Raw genomic sequence first — 18,572 nt, forward strand, 5'->3', positions numbered from 1 at the left:
ATTCTTTCTACCTGTTTGTTTTAGATAATGTCTGGTCCTCCTCCAATTACACTGTTTTACCTGCAGCCTTTTCAGATAGAAGTTGCTTCTGCTGCCATAACCCACAAAATTTCCCATTATAATTATCCATCCTCCTTGTCAGATTCTCACACAGAGTCAGATATGAGATCAGACTTCCCCCATTACATGTTGTGTCTTCCAGACCACTGCTTTTCCAAAAACAAGAAAATTGCAGCTCCTGTAAGGTATACATTTTTATTGAAGTAATGCTTATGTGGTAAATTGTATGTACCAAACATTATGGTCAGAATTGCGCATACAATATAATTAATGAAATCCATATATGCCATACTCCATTATTCATTTCTTTACACCTCTTAAACCCCCAGTTATTTCCTCATTCTTTCAAGTTTTAATTTTTTCTACAACTTGTCATTATTCTAAGTGACCTTCAAAACCATACACAAATTACTGAATACCCAAATCCTGATTTTCCTTGTCTGTTTCTTCATTAATCTTTTTCTCTGCTCTACTCTAAATACCACTCCCATGGTCAACTCTAGGTCTTTCTCATCACATGAAATGATTCTGTACCTAATATCCTGTCTCCAGATCTGCTAAGAGATTACTTTCTCCTGACCGTCAAATACTTAGTTCAGACTTCCACATTTCTTCTGGAATATCCTCCAGATATCTGGTGCCATACCCTCTACATTTTATTAAATTGTGACATTTATCTCATAATATGAGGTTATTTAATACGTTTCATTTGCTTCACACACAAAAAAAGCTATCATCCTATATCTCCCTATCAGCACCTCCTACTCTTATATTCCACCTACTCAGCATAGATTCTGCAATTCTTTATTTGAACCAATCTATAGTTAATATTCTTAGCTCATCCATTATTTGTATCACCCCAATTCTGCATAATTTCATATGTTATCAAATCCCCTTCCTACATACAGGTAAATGAGAGCTGCTGAAGAAACATCATCATCATCATCATCAAAGTAACAATAGAATGCTTACCTGTATCACTTGCTATTTTAAGTGCTAACATATACCAACTTGATAATCTTCACATTCTCTATGAAGTAAGTACTCTCATTAATCCATAGTTTAAAAAATGAATCAATAGAGATAAGAATTTAAGTAATGTGACCAAAATTATATGGCCATTTGGTAGACCCACCAGATTACAATCCAGGCAGCCTGGCTCCATTCCATTCTCTTAACTACCCTGCCACTTCCTACTAAGGAAAAAAAAAAAATCATACACCCAGATTCACTGTGGATAACTGTAATTTTTATAATCCTTAATTTTAACTGGGTTTCTGACATGACAAGTAATCCATCTCATTTTTTTAAATTGGAATTTGATATGGAAGAGCCAAACATTGACAATTTGCTTTTCCATCAATATTCTTTTAAGCCTACACGTGGGACTAGTTCTCTGGGTTGAAATTGTTCAAATCACACTCATACAATGAAAATCTTCTGGTAACTATAATTACAAGTAATAATTTAATTTTAGCAAATAATAATTCAGTATCATATAATGATAAAAATTCTGCTATTCATTTTAAATTTGTCCCTGCCTCATTCCTAGCTTATTTCTAGATCAAGCTTGCTGTTAGAAATAAGAAAAATTTGGGCTCTTCTTTATTTCTCTTATTTTCTTCATTCTCTCTGGTTATAGATTTCCATTTGTGATTTGAAATAGTTCTTGCTCAAAAAAATGATGGAGAGAAAAAGCATAGTAGTAAAGAAAGAGCTTATTTGCTTGTTAATATCACGCTATGGCATTAATACCCTATTGATTTGAAAGTGTTCAAAAAGCTGGATATCTTGAGGTGTTGTGTTGGTTTGTCAGAGATACCCTATCCCTGGATATTTTTCACATGCCTATCCTTAATATAAAAAGCCTCCTTTGGCTGGATTCTTCTAATTTACTTTTGGTATCTGGTTTTGTTTTTTTGTTTTTGTTTTTTTGTTTTTTTTGGCTCACCTATACACTCTGTTGAGATCCCATTGCTTATTTAGAAAGCTTTCTCAGGCACAATGGCTCCAGTGGCTCTATCGTTCCCATTTGACTCATGTTTAATGTACACAAAACACATTTATTTCCTTTATATCAACAAGTTCTGGGACTGCAGATCAATTCTAATGTAGACTCCTCTTTCTCTACCATGAAAGCAGCATGGCTAGAGGTCGTTCTCATAAATGATGAATGAATCAAACAATTGCTCCCATTGTCCCTCACTCTAGGAGATAAACATTAAGCTTTCCAAGTAGTCTCCCTAAAGCTCTTATCTAATATTTTTTAAACTTTCATTCTTTTATATTTTAAGATGAGCTAAAGACAACATTAAAGAATTTCCCTTGCAGTACCTGGAGAAGTTTTCTAACTCCTTCAAATAGAATGACCTCTGTTATTTTGTACTTGGCCTTTTGCATCTTTAGCTAAAATAGACTCAGAAAGGTTGTTCTCATTTTGATATCTTTTTTCATACATTTCTTACATAACATCTTGAAATTTTAAGGAACTATTTTTTAAAAAAAAGCAACTTTGAGTCAAATTTTACATATCATAAAATTCATCCATTTCAAGTATACAATTTAGTAATTTTTGGTAACTTACTAAGTGGTTCACCATCACCATAAATCAGTTTTAGAATATTTTATTCCTCCAATAAATCCCTTTTGCCATTTTTAGTTAATTATTGTTCCTACTGGTAGTCCCAGGTGACCACTAATTTACTTAATGTCTATAAATTTGCTTTTTAGGTATTTCATATAAGCTAATTATATAATATGTGGTCTATTATATCTGGCTTCTGGATTTTTAGGTTTATTCCATGAAATAGGATGCATAATTTTTTTTTGCTCTTTATTATTAAACAGCATTCCATATTAAAGATATATTTTAGCTGTCCATTCACCAATTGATGGACATTTGGCTTGTTTCTAAGTTTTTGTGACTATGAATCATTTTACTATGAATATCCCTATGTAAGTCTTTGAGCAGATATATTTTCTTCATTTCTCTTGTTTATGTACCTATGAGTAAAATATCTGGGTTGTATGGGAGTTTTATGTTTACCTTTTTGAGAACTTGCAAAACTTTCCAATATTGCTACACAATTTTCCCATTCAACAGGAATATATAAATGTTCTTGTTTTTTCACAGCCTTGTCAACACTTGTTATTGTCTATGTTTCTATTACAGCCATCCTAGAGGGTATGAAGTGGTATCTCCTTGTGGTTTTGATCTGCATTTGCCTAATGACTAATGATGTTGAATATTATTTAATATGCTAATTAGACATGTGAGATGTAAGGGCGATGATTCATTTTCAAAAATATCAAATAAAAGCTGTGCTTGCTGTCTAGTTAACAGTAGGCTTACAACCTATTGGAAATATGTACAACCCTCCCACCCCCACCACAATGGAGAACCAAACCCTTGGACACTTCATTTCCTGGTTCTTCCCCTCTCCACTTCGTGGGCTTATTTTTGCAGGCTTTGCAATGAACATGCTCCAAAGAACAACGGGAGGAGGGGCGAAAGTCACTGAGTCACCTCAGAGAATAAACATTTGTTTCAATCAGATAACTTTTTGCCTTACATGGGCATAGTCAACATCCAGGTAAGCCAGTGAGGAAACAGGGGAGAGACTTACATTCTAGGAAGAAAATTATCTATTGTAAAACCCCTGAGGGTGCCTGTCTTTCAGACACCCACTTTTGCAAGAACTTTGATTAAAGCCTCGCTTCACTGGGCTCTGCGTCTCTGCATCCTTCCTTTGATTGGGTTAGTGGGCTTATTCCTCAGAGACATTTGTGTATCTTTTTTTGTGAAATATCTGTTAATATATTTGCCCAATTTCTATTGAGTTGTAGTCTTCTTGAGTTGTAACCATTTTTTGTATATTCTGGATACAAATATTTTACCAGGTATCTGCTCAGTTTGTTGCTTGTCTTCAGCTGTTTTAAACTTTGCTATGATATGCAAAGCTTTAATCCTACCATCCACTTTATCTTCCCATCATGCTAAGAAAAATCAGTTTCCGTTTTCCAAAGATTCTACATGCCATCAAACTAATAGCACTAATTTATCTTAATACCAATGCACTGACACACATAATTGCATTTTCATCTATGATTTTCAAGTTCTTTTGTTACAAGGTATTGATTCTTCTCCTTAGTTTCCAGTTTATGCTTTGGATCTTACTCCTTCCTGCTTTCTCCCTACCTAAATCTATTTATTGGTCCCCTCTCATCTCCTGTTTCTTCAAGTTTTCTGATCTATCTAGCTTCTTCCAATTAGAGTTCATATATGTTTAATCCTCTCCTATAATTTTTTAAAACTAAATATCCTCCTATAAACAAAGCTGTCTTTTTTCCTTTCATAATAAAATTCCTTTTATTATTTTTTTATAATCCCATCGCCAGTTACTCAGCTTTCATTATATCTTCAACTGAATGCTGTTAGTTCTACTATAATAGCAAAATGTCTCTCCATAGTCACTAATACTCTTTTATAGTAATAAAACAATACATTGAGGCACCTGGGTGGCTCAGTTGGTTAAGTGTCTGACTTCAGCTCAGGTCACGATCTCATGGTGTGTGAATTTGAACTCCCGAGTCGGGCTCTGTGCTGACAGCTCAGATCCTGGAGTCTGTTTCAGATTCTGTGTCTCCCTCTCTCTCTCTCTCCCCCTCCCTCACTCGCACTCTCTCTCTCTCTTAAAAATCAACAATGAAAAAATTAATAAAACAATAGATGATTTTTATTTTATTTGGCCTTTATCAATATGTGACAATATTGAATTATCTCATTTCCTTTAGTTTTCAGGATATTACATGCTTCTAAGTCCCTTCTTCTGTCTCTGCCCTTCTGTTTCTGTATGAAATTCTTTCCAAGCTCACCACATCAAATTGGTATTGTTTATAATATTGTTCCATTTCTTCTTAGTGTACACACTCTTCAATTACATGGTTTCAATAATATATGTTCTGGAGTCGATCATATCTGTGTTTTTAATACAAATCTCTTTACCACGCTCTAGTAAACTTTACAGTCAACTACTCATATCTACTTTGATGTCAATTAATCATCCCAAATTTATCATTTATCAAAAACAAAGGACTACACTCAGAAATTCCCTCCTTTTTCTATACTAGATATGGATGACCTCACCATCCATATAACAATGGATAACATCACCATCCATAGTTTGCCCTCCTTTTCCTATATCAGATATGGATAACATCACCATATATATAACAATGGTAACAGCACCATCTATATTTTGCCGTTAGTAGAAACTTGGGGATCAGAGCCTTCTAAAAATTTAATCACTCCAATATAAATGAGTAAAATTGTCAAAGGTAAAAAAGGTAAAAAAGAATGCACATTTCCAATAAGCATATGAAACACATTTAATTTCACTGGCAATCAAGATGCTAATTAAAACAATATAAGATCTTACTTATTTCAACATTGTAATTTTGATTGGCAAAATTTTTAAAGAATTTTAAATTCATATGGTTATTGCTTCACATATATATATCTTCTTATGATATTAGTAGTAGTACAAATGATAATCCTTTCTAGGGAACAATTTTGCAAAATGTTTTTTGATCCATGCCATCTATATTTGAACATGAGGTTAAAATTATCAGTGATAAAAAATGTTTCTATTATAATAAACCTACTCATCAAACAATTATTAAGTTAGACCTAAACATACTCTAGTTACTAGATAAATGTGTAGTTAGTATTTACTGAAGATGGCTTAAATGTTGATGCATTCACTAAGTCAGTATATTAAAAATCCAACATAATTACCTTTCTGGCAATATTAGATACTTGAATTATAACATTGTTCAACACGAAAATATTATACTACATTTTTAGAAAAATGTAATAGTTCAAATCCCGGAAAGAACCAGATAGTGCACACAAATGAAATAATAAATAAAATTGAGGGGCACCTGGGTGGCTCAGTAGATTAAGCATCTGCTCCCTGATTTCACCTCAGGTCATGATCTCACAGTTTGTGGGTTCGAGCTCTACACCAGGCTCCACACTGACTGAGTGGAGACTGCTTGGGACTCTGTCTCCTTATCTCTCTGCTTCTCCTGTGCACTCTTTCTCTCCCTCAAAATAAATAAACTTTAAAATAAATAAATAGTAAATGAATGAATGAATGAATGAATGAATAAATAAATACAATTGAGTAAGGTGACTACAAAAATATGGGACTGGTGAAGAAAAACAAGGAAGGAGAGGTGCCTGAGTGTCTCAGCAGGTTAAGCATCCAAACCTTGGGTTCAACTCAGGTCATGATTTCATGGTTTGTGAGTCTGAGTTCTACATTGGCCTCTGCGCTGACAGTGTGGAGCCTTCTTGGGATTCTCTCTCTCCCTCTCTCTGTACCTCTCCCCTGTTCACACTTTCTCCCTTTCTCAAAATAAATAAACTTAAAAAAAAAAAAGAAAAACAAGCAAGATGTGGTGAGGCCTCCAGTCTACCCCCAAAGAGGGAAGAGTGGCATCAGGTCCAGTATTCAAGGGATCAAGAGGATAGAGGGGTTGCCAGAACCTGAAGATTACTGTTAACTAACAGGGGAACTTGACAGGAGCTGGGCCTTCAGCTGGGAACACAGCCATAGTCAATTGACATGAAAGGAGTCAGAACGGATGGATTACCTTGTGGTCACCCACCCACTAATTTCCTCTCCAAAATACCTGAACCTAGTGGGAAGTCAAAGAATAAGAGAGCCTGTTGACTCAGTCCATGAACTTCAGTCTCCTCAGGCACAGAACAAGATAGATAAAGGTACAGATTTTGGAGATAAAGGGACAGTATTGCTGACATAAATATTTTTAAAATATCAAACATAAGTTAACTTTTTATTTCTATAATTTTTAAATGTTTATTTATTTATTTATTTATTTATTTATTTATTTTTTATATGACATTTATTGTCAAATTGGTTTCCATACAACACCCAGTGCTCATCCCAACAGGTGCCTTCCTCAATGCCTATCACCCACTTTCCCCTTCCCCCCCACCCCCCATCAACACTCAGTTTATTCTCAGTATTTAAGAGTCTCTTATGGTTTGGCTCCCTCCCTGTCTGTAACTCCCCCCCACCCCAGCCCTTCTCCTCCCCCCTGGTCTTCTGTTGAGTTTCTCAGGATCCACATATGAGTGAAAACATATGGTATCTCTTTGTCTGCCTGACTTATTTCACTTAGCATAACACTCTCCAGTTCTATCCACGTTGCTACAAATGGCCAGATTTCATTCTTTCTCATTGCTAAGTAGTATTCCATTGTATATATAAACCACATCTTCTTTATCCATTTGTCAGTTGATGGACATTTAGGTTCTTTCTATAATTTGGATATTGTTGAAAGTGCTGCTATAAACATTGGGGTACAAGTGCCCCTATGCATCAGCAATCCTGTATCCCTTGGGTAAATTCCTAGCAGTGCTATTGCTGAGTCATAGGGTAGATCTATTTTTAATTTTTTGAGGAACCTCCACACTGTTTTCCAGAGGGGCTAAGAGAGAGAGAAACAAAGAATGAGCAGGGAAGGGGTAGAGTGAGAGGGAGATACAAAATCCAAAGCAGGCTCCAGGTTCTGAGCTGTCAGCACAGAGCCTGATGTGGGGCTCAAACCCACGAACCATGAGATCATGACCTGAGCCGAAGTAAGACGCTTAATCGACTGAGCCACCTAGGTGCCCCTGAGTAAATGCTTTTTTTTAAGTTTCAAATACTGCATTTGTAGAACAAATTCAATTGGGAAAATGCTATTGGGTGCTAAGAGACATCAATTTTCTGGTCTGAGAGCAAAATTTTCCTGTATGAAATTCTTTTGCTAATCATAAAAAATTTTTAACAGTATTGTTTCCACCATATTGAGGCAGAGATTAGAAGTCTTATGTGATAATACTTTATTGTTGTTGTTCACTTTCATGGTAATATATACCTATCTCAGTTGATTAAATAATGACTTTTTAAAAAAAAATTACTCTTAGGAAATTAATAGTGAATGTAAATAAATGATTATGTGAAATTTTTGTGTGGTATTTTTATGTGATATTTTTATTCCTTTCTGCTCTGCCCCTTACCATCTTTTCTAATTCCAAATATATATTGCAGCTATGACACAAGGCAAAAATGTCAGGATGCAAAGTGAAAATATTGCATATTTGTTATGGATAATCCTAATAAGCAAAAAATAGCAGTGCTTTATTTGTTTTTATACAGATATTAGATATTATGTAGATACAGAAATCTCTTTAGTAGCTGTGTAATAAGCAGCCACAATTCAACTCTCTCATACACACAAAAATTTAATACCAGAATAATTAGCATGAAATATTTAATATATTATAATCTTTCATCTGTTTCCATGATACCAACATAATACAATCAAGCTGATTACAATAGCTTATTTAAATTGAATTTTGTATCTTGTTATTGACATATTCAATTATAGGTATTATCTTTGCTCAATGCCAAGGTTCAAATGCTTTATTAGAAAAAGAGATGATAAGGTTTCCAGGAATACTAGCTAAATAGTGTACATATTTATTACTGAATAGCTTATCAAACATGGAGGGATTTAGCACAATTACAAATTTGACCCAAGATAATTCACATTGAATTTAAATCACAAAAGTTCTAATCCATCAGAGACTATAGAAGAAAACAAAAGGAAGTAAAATCAAGTTTTTGAAAAGAAATGAATTTAATCTTCAGGAGAATTTTATTGAGTACATGCTTTCTGAAATGAAGTAGATATTATAAAGAAACGTGGTTGTCAAACACTTTCTTGAAGAACTGAAAGTATACAGAAAATACAGAATTGTGGTGCTATATGAAACTAATTACAGTAATGTATTGAGCAATGATACAATGCCAAGTGAAAATATCTATTAATACCCTTCTTTCTTTGCTTTTCTACCACCTTTCTGATATTTACTCAGTCTCTTTTTACTATACACAAGTACCAAATTAATGTTCACAATGAATCCTATTATGCCTTGTTTCTTCTGAAAATGATGAATAAAATCCAGTTGGTCAGCGTATCAAACCAGCTGAAATTGATCATTGCAAATTTAACTCAGTAACCTCTCCAAAATTAGCTGATTAGCCATGCTGATCTTACATGCATGTAACATTCACACTATGCATCCTCTTCCTTGGTAGTCTATGAGGGGGTGCTTAGCAACAAATACAAGGCAGGGTTGGTACATTACACATATAGACAACTGAAATACAGGTAGATTATACTATGACATATACTGAAATATCGATTTTAGTTTATTCACTTGAATTAATATGTTACTGAAAAGATGAATGCTATAAAATATTACATCAGTTAAGGAATATGAAACTATTATTTGTTCTCTCAGTGACTCCAGACAAAGGCCAAGGAACTTCTGTTGGAAAATAAAGTTGATACTCATTTCACCAAAAGTGATAGCAGACCACTGGTATTAGGAAATATCTAGGAAGCTGGTAAAAGGGGATTATAGAACTTGGTCATGTGTTAAATCTCTTGGAGAGGGTCTTGCTTGCTTTGTTCATATGAAGTTTTATTTGATATTATCTCATGGAAAAAAATATATTTTCTTGTTTCCTCAGGAAAGCCTACTCTAGCACATACTCTAGCCTACTTTAGATTTTTGCTGATATCACTACTGATTTTGGATTTCAATGGTCAATTGATTTATTTTGAAGGGAGACATGTTTCAGGTTATGCAAATAAAATTGAACCGTACATGAAAATCAAATTATAGATATGTCAAAAAATTAAGATTTTTATTTGTAAATATTTACTTTAAGCAATGCAGCTACTATTATAAAATGCCAACAATGGAAAAAAATGAAATTATTATTTTGTACTATTTTGTTGTCACTATTCTTTATATTTCCTACATATAGGCTTTCATGAAGGCATTTATGGAATGATACATTTTATTAAATTATAGATCATAAGGAAAACTTCCCAAAATTAAAAGCTGGTTGTATCAGTTAGCATTTCTTTCATTGGAAATAACAGAAAATTACAATGTAGTTTAAACAATAATGGATTTATTTATCTCAATAATAAGAATTTCAAAGGGAAGCAGGCCCAGGTCCATGTAGCAGAACAGTGATGTCATAATTGATCCCAGATCCTTCTCTCGTTTTGCCCTTCCATTCCTGATAAGTGATTTATTTCAAGATGGCTACTTTATCTCTAGGTTTCATGTCTATGTTCCAGGAAAGATTAAAGTCTAAGGGTCCAAGCCATCACTTTATTGAGTTTTGACTTTTTATTAAAAGAAAGGGGGGAGTGGCTCAGTTGGTTAAACGTCCAGCTTTGGTTCTAGTCATACTGCCAGGCAATCTAAATAGGTGAACATCGGGGTGCCTGGGTGACTCAGTCGGTTGAGCATCCGACCTCAGCTCAGGTCACGATCTCACCGTCCGTGAGTTCCAGCGCCGAGTCAGGCTCTGTGCTGACAGCTCAGAGCCTGGAGCCTGGTTCAGATTCTGTGTCTCCCTCTCTCTCTGACCCTCCCCCGTTCATGCTCTGTCTCTCTCTGTCTCAAAAATAAATAAACATTAAAAAAAAATTTTTAAAGGTGAATATTATATCATTCTTATTTTTATAGTAAAGTCGAAAGAACAAGTAAGTTGTCATTGACATTTAGGAGATATACTATAGTGGCTACAACACTGAAATATATACATACACACAAAAAATTTCTTTATGATTTGTTTTTTAATAAAAAATACTTCTGAAATCCTATGAATAAGAAATATGGTTACAAATATTATTTTAACATATATCTAAAGCTATATTAATATATATCATATTTATGTATATAGGCAAATATTTGCAAACAAAAAAGCATTATGTATTGAAATAAGTTATTTAAAAATTAAAGAACATATCTGTAAAAATTAATAATGACATCATTCCTTTCAAAGCTAAATTGAGAAAAATGTAACTTTTATATTCCTAAGCAATGCTTCATGACTCAGTGTGTGAAATCTAGTACATGTCATTTTAAAATGAAGCAAGTGATACTCATAAATAAGTGGGTAAGTTTTAAAGTTACATTGAAATTTAAAACCTGAGAGAATAATTGCAAAATTGGATTTCCAAAAGAAAATTAAATGCAGTTCCATTTACCTTGTTCTGCACTGTATTTCCCTAGGCTCCATTTTTGTTATAGTTTGATAACTCATCTAGAAGTAGAAAAGATTGAACCAGACTCCTTATTGGTAAAAATAGCAGATTTGTGTTGTTGATATTCATTATCCACTATGGCGATGATCAAATATCCTTCTCTGATCCCAGCGCAGGCTTTATATGCACAGTCTTATATAGCCTACCCAGAATTTACCTATTGTACACTAATGCATCTGCCTTGCATATATTAACTCTTCCCTATTTCCTACTTAGTTCTTATGTAATTATACCTCTGCATGGAATTGAAGAGATGACTGTGCTGTATAAGGAAAATGGAATTTTATTTGCCATCCTTCCCAACCTTGAAAATCCATTCACATAGAAATGTTGCATTCATATTCTCATTGATACAGAGATAAGGTTTTGTAAAGATTAAGATGTTTTAATTTAATCTAGCTTCATCTGTTTCGTATTTATTGTGGAAGCATCCAATATTCTGTCCTTATGTTGCCTATCTTACTTGAATTTTATTGGTGTTAGATACTTCTTCATTTCTTCATTTCCATTCCCATTTTTTTTATTATTGGGAATTAAGAAAAGCTGGTTTGAATATGAAAGTTCTAATCAATACTTTAAAAAGGAAAGTCATGACAGTTAACTGGGTTATGGAAAAATGAGTTGAAATTAATGTGAAGGAAAACAAAAACAAAGATGAATTTATTAAAACAGAGAAAATTATGAAACTACAATTAAAAATAATCAAATCCATGGATATTAAACAAGGAAATAGGCCTAAATGCATTTCAAATGGGAAATGAGAGTTTGAAAAAAACGTATAAATATTCAGTCTTCTTCATAGCTAATAACTAGATTAGTTACGGGCATCTTCAAGAAATTCCCAGCAATTTTGTATTGAAAGTTGCTATTATTAAAGGGTACTCTCTTTGGACTTACTAGCCTTCCCTGACCTGCAACAGACCACATATTGACTTTCAAGTCACCATGAAAGATATAATGAGCCAAGATTTTCTAGACTTAGTTATTTCAATACCTTAAAAATCAATACAGACACAAAGAAAAAAGTAAAAAAAAAAGAGAGAGAGAGAAGAGGAAAATAACACCAAAGGATCATTTATTTAGTTTACATTGAAATATATAAAGTAGAAATAACGAATTCTTTGTGAATTCCTAAACTTCTTTATGTCTCATTTAATAAACTGTCTCTGGGGATACATTTTAAGATAATCATTTGTTTGAAAGCATTAAAAAATTGTTTAAATATATTTTGGTGAATGCTTCTCAAATTGGCACAGCTAATGTCTAAACAGAGATAAGTTTTAAGGCGGGTGTAGTAGTACAGAAAAGCAAGTCACATCAATAATATAAGGCTTTACTTATTGATTTAAAGGGCATTAGAATCCCCCAACTTGCAGTAAGTGACACAGATAACAACCATATACAATACACACATGCGTATTAATCGGCATGTAGACTATGATGTGTTTCTTCTAAACCAAAGGCACTAGATGAGACAAGATGAAATAAAAATGTTTTCTACTCTTAAAAACTCCTAATGAAAAGACACTGAAGGAGATAAAATAAAAATAACAGATGAGACTCCTTTGCCATATTTAGTTATGCACTTTGGAGAGCCTTGCCATGTCATTTTTGGCAATGATGGAGAATGCTAATAGGAAAAAATTAAGACAGCACCAATTATTTTGAGGGCATGCAGTTAGGTACACAGCAACTAACCTGAAGCTTTGTGGATTCCAGATGGGACAAGTAATCAGATTACTTGTGGGTGTTTTAATGGTACCCAGAGGGTATCATAAAATCACTCACCATATGCTTAATATCCATACAGCTCTGTTTCTTTGAACTGCTACTTTAATCTTTCTTTTTATTTACTTTTTATTGCCATCCACTTAAATTGATGCCTTTTCTTATCCACAGATAAACTTACAGGCAATATGTGAACACTCATGCACATGCCTTATCTCTCATTTTACTGTATTTCCTACTTATTTGGGTGATATTTTAGTTGTCTGCCCTATAATGTGATTGTCATTCAAGTTTTATGTCTGAAGTTTCCACTCTCATGTCTGTTTGCTGAATTTACTCCAGGTTTTATGAATAGGAGTATAAAGAACAGAAACCAAATTGCCATGGGTGGGAAAAGCAAATAGAAGGTGTAGAAATAGAGAAATTGAGCATAGATGATCTACTAGAAAATTCGAAGTGGTTCTAAGTCACATTTAATAGGTTTGGCGTATGCGTGAATGCTAGGCCAGCTTACGTTATGATGGTCTGAAATAATTCATAAATTATTTGGTTGGTGGTAAGATGATTTTATATTTTTTGTTTTTCTGATAAACGGAGAATTACTTTTCAAATCAATCGCCAAAGGGGGAAAGGACCATCAACCCTAAAACATTCTGTTAAAGGTAAAACATGTAACAGCATTAAAATCACAACAGAGAGAACATGGAGCATTTAAAATGAAGACAATGGAACCTAGAACATAACCTATCCACTTCTGTAAATAAATAAGCAGTCAGCCACACTGATACAGAGCATTTGAGCACTTAATAGGGGGATAAAGTGAGATTTTTCTAGCTGTTTTGTAAGCAAATCTTTGAGTTTTATTTTATTTTATTTTATTTTATTTTATTTTATTTTATTTTTATTTAAATTCGAGTTAGTTAACATACAGTGTAGTCTTGGTTTTAGGAGTAGAACTCAGTGATTCATCTCTTACATATCATACCCACTGTTCATCCCCAAAAGTGCCTTCCTTACTACCCATCCCCCATTTAACCCATCCCCCCACCCATCTCCCCTCCAACCCTCAGTTTGTTCTCTATATTTAAGAGTCTCTAATCATTTGCCCCCCTCTGTTTTTATCTTATTTTTCCTTCCCTTGAGTTTTAATCGAGTTGGCTACCCAGCTAAAGAACACATCCTTGGACTCCCTTTGCAGCTCTCTATGGCCATGTGACTCAGTTTGAAAGGAAGTATTGTGGAGGTAAGCAAAATGTGTAACGTGAGTCATTTTCTTAAAAACCATGACACATGTCTTTAACTTATTTTTTCCTAATTACTGGCTGGGAAATGATGGATTACAGAGTAACGGTGGAAGTCATATATGGAGGATGGTAGACATGTCCCACTAATTCTAGATAACTCATTTCTGCACTAGTATGTCTGAAAGAATTATTCCTCTGTCATCTAAGCAAATTAATTTAAGCTACTATGTTTAAAAAAAAAAATGTTACAGAAATTTAGCTTATACAATAGTATACACGGCTTCTATGAAGTCAATTGTAATTCATGTGTTACTTAAATGGGAAAGTAAGTTGACATAGATTGAGAGCTTCTTTATGGTTAGTGGTAAAGGATCTAAGTGGTTAAACTAATAAAGGCTACATAACTTACAGAATTTCGCCTTTGTATCATTCATTCCTATTAGTCTGCAGCATCTTAAAGTCATTACTTAGTCACTGAGGGACTACATAGTTTTACCTTTTATCTTTCCTAAAACAATTTTTAGATAAGTACAAGAAATTTATTTGTGGTTTAGCTAAAATATGTTCAGATATGCCCACACAAGGTCAGTTTGATTCAGAGTTTCTATTTACTCCCAAGATTTGAGAATATTTTTTTGTTTCTCACAAGGTATTTCTGATGGTGTGCTTAGCCCTGCAATGTCATCTTTCAATGACATCTTTTAACTCTAGCATTCAAGCCAATCGCATGTGCTATAGCATTGCAAATTTAGATTACCATTATTCCTGCACCTCTGTGGGTTTGATAAGCAAATATGCTATACACACACACACACACACACACACACACACATTTTAAATGGCATCTGTTCTACATTTACTTGGCCTTTAGTGAAGTTGAGCATTTTTAAAAAGTATAGTCAGCATTTATATTTATTCGGTTGAATATACACTATTCCTGTCCAACTATTGTTTTCCATCAAGTATTTATCTCTTACTGACTTGAAAGCAATGTTTATCTATGTAGAATTTTCAATCATCATTATATACATTTGTGGTAAGAGCTGGTTTTCTGTTTTAATGAAAATATGCTTTCTGAAATAATTCTCAATTTCAGCTTACTTCTCAGTAAGCTGATCTCTATAACAGTAAGTCTTAACCATGAAGTCAGAGTAGGGAAGAAGTGAGATATGATTTAAAAACAAAAAGACAAACTTAACAGATGTCATTTGGCCTCTGATGGACAATAGAGAATAAAAGTGTGGATGGAAAGAAATAAGGGATTCTATCTTTGCCATCCCCAACCGTTGTATGTAAACATCAAGGTGTGCGGTCTTTAGATATATCTCTTCATTGTGAGACAGCCCACAAAGCACTAGATAGTGCCATGTTTCTCTAGACCTGCTATTAGAAGTCTCTATACCTCTAGAGAAAGCTCGAAATAAGCCACTTCTTGTTGGAATTGCAAAATGGCAGCACACATAAACAGATACATGAAATTGACTTGGTGATTATTACGACCCCTGTAGCTGGTCATCTGAGAAATTCTTATATTTAATAGTAACAGGATATCAAAGATAACACCTACCATTTACTGAGGTAGTGGAGGCCAGACACCAATAATACCCTATATCAGGTGACTTGTAAGGGAAAATGGCTAGAAATTTTGGCTCTAAGAATATATGCCAACACCTCTTGCCCCAGATACTGATAGGACTAGTCTTATCTCTCAAACTGTACAGTACGGACTACAGAGAAGACCGTGCACATCTCACACGGATGGTCCAGAGGACACTGTGTAGGCCCAAGGATTCTTTCCTTCATTACTAAGAGGCCACATAAACCTCAGCTCTCATGTCTTTAAAGCCATCTCTGAGTGGAGTTGTAGGAATAAGAGGAAATTTAAAAGACTGAGCATTGAGTGTAACCATACTAAGTACATGTCTCAAATAAATGTTTAAATCATAACATTGTAATAAATGTAAAGAATTGACCTAAATACAGTGTGTGTGTGTGTGTGTGTGTGTGTGTGTGTATTTCTGCTACTCAGAAGCTTTTGTCATGTCATGAGGTTGAGTTATAAAGAAGCTCTATGTTCCTTTCCAAATCTGGATGGAGGGAGGGAATTTGGGTTCTTGTTATGAGTTCTCTTATGCAAGATGGAAATTGAACACATGAGCCAGTTATCAATTTGTCGCCTCTCAGCTCTGAATCTACCTTTCTTGCCTTGATATGTGATGCTGGATCTGGGCCTTGTTAACATCTCTCTATTGCCATTCAGCACATCCGGCAGAAGGGGCTTCTTGTTCTGATTCCAGTACTTTGTTTCTTATGCCCAGAGCATTCCTGCAGAGATGGCACTGCCTCCCCGGGATCAGAAGCTTCCTTATCAGTGATGTGTTTCACACCAAGAGACCCAGTGGCACATCAGAAAGTATTCCTGAAACCTCAGGTAAGTAGATTTCCAGCATTTTTGCTAGCATCTTTGAATACAGATTCACAGCAGCACCCCAATAAAAATTTCCAAGAAATTAAAATTTACAAAGTGTATAGAATCATTCTTTTCCACATATTTTCCTAGAACACCTTTTATGTGTGGAGGCATTGTGCTAAAGACTGGGAATACAACAGTACAAATGTCGATATGGTTATGGTTCTAGTAGGGTTTACATGGTAATATGAGTACAAAATAAGTAATGGCTTGAAAGGATTCTACAGCTTTATGTTTCATTGGTTCATATGTATTTCTATTAAAGAGAAACAAGAAAAGGGTTATGTCTATAGTCATTTTAAAACGTTTATCATTTTAAAGGTAAGATCTAACATGTTGAAAATAAAAAAAAATGTTCATATATCAAATAGGAAAGTATTAAAATATTGAGTTTGTAAGATATAGATACAATATATATAAATAGAAATCTGCAACAAATATAAAATAATTGTCTTTTCTTGTTTCAGTCAGCATCTAACTCCTGAACACTTTCAATTGAACTCCTGGAACTTTTGGTTAAGCATCAGAGATTTCTCATATCTTAAACCTTCATAATGAATGTTGTGTTCACTTTTTTGCTATAACTGAAACCTAGCTTTCTTTCAGGACTGCATCCCTCCAAATTGGTGTGTGTGTGTGTGTGTGTGTGTGTGTGTGTGTTCTCTCTTATAATGGTTTATTCTTCTCTGTTGGGAGGTAGAATACATCTCTCCCTTTCTTCTCATTACTGCTTCTAGGTCAATCTCCCTCCCTTCACATTTCTTACCAAATAAGGAGCTCTGGCTCTCTAGGGATGTCTGGGTGGCTCAGTCAGTTGAGCCTCCAACTCTTGATTTCAGCTCAGGTCATGATCTCACAGTCATGAAATTGAGCCCTACAGGCTCTGGGCTGGGCATGGAGCCTGCTTAAGATTCTCTCTTTCCCTCTCCTTCTGCCCCTCCCCTGTGTGTGCATTCACTTGTTCTCTGAAAGAAAGAAAGAAAGAAAGAAAGAAAGAAAGAAAGAAGGAAGAAAAGAAAAAAACAGAATCTCTGACTCTCACAGCATCAAAATGTACAAACCACCACCAAGTCCCTTATCACAGATAACTGTTAACTATGAGTTATTATCCTTTATTCCTACTATTTCTTTTCAAAATTGTGGATGCTTTCACTACTCTTGGAAGTGACTCTTCCAATATATTGGGCTTTTTTTGTTTGTTTTTCTTGTCCTCAAGGATTTTTCAGTGCTCTTACCCATCACCCTACCTTAGCTACCTATCCCTCTGTGTTTGCCAATAACTTTGATTGGTGATAAGTTTAAAGTGTTCATACCTATTTTTAAATCAACTTACTTTCTAGGGGTGCCTGGGTGGCTCAGTTGGTTAAGCTTCTGATTCTTGGTTTTGACTGAGGTCATGATCTTGCAATTTTGTGGGTTCAAGCCCCATAACAGACTCTGCTCTGGCACCATGGAACCTGCATGGGATTCTTTCTCTCCCTCTCTCTCTGCTCATCCCCAACTCATCCTGTCTCTGACTCTCTCAAAATAAATAAATAAACTTAAAAAATAAGAATGTTTAAATCAAGCTTTCTAAGTGAAGTTAAGTGGAGGGAAATGGACAAAATCATGAGAATATACTAGTTTTGCTGAACTATTTAGTATAGGTTCTGTATTCTGGACATTCTGTTAAGATCCACAATGTTGCCATTTGTTGACAGTGTGTTTGGGAAAGATAACAAGGAGAAGTTCAAATCTGTATATACTAATTTTGCGTAGGCAGTTTATATGAGCCTATATATCAGAAAAAAAGATGAGATACAGAATATAATTTGGATATTTTTTGACACTTGGGATATATCAGGGAACAAGACGGA

Source organism: Panthera pardus, unplaced genomic scaffold (assembly GCF_024362965.1).
Source record: "Panthera pardus isolate Hobbes unplaced genomic scaffold, ASM2436296v1 HiC_scaffold_13, whole genome shotgun sequence".
Lineage (NCBI taxonomy): Eukaryota > Metazoa > Chordata > Mammalia > Carnivora > Felidae > Panthera > Panthera pardus.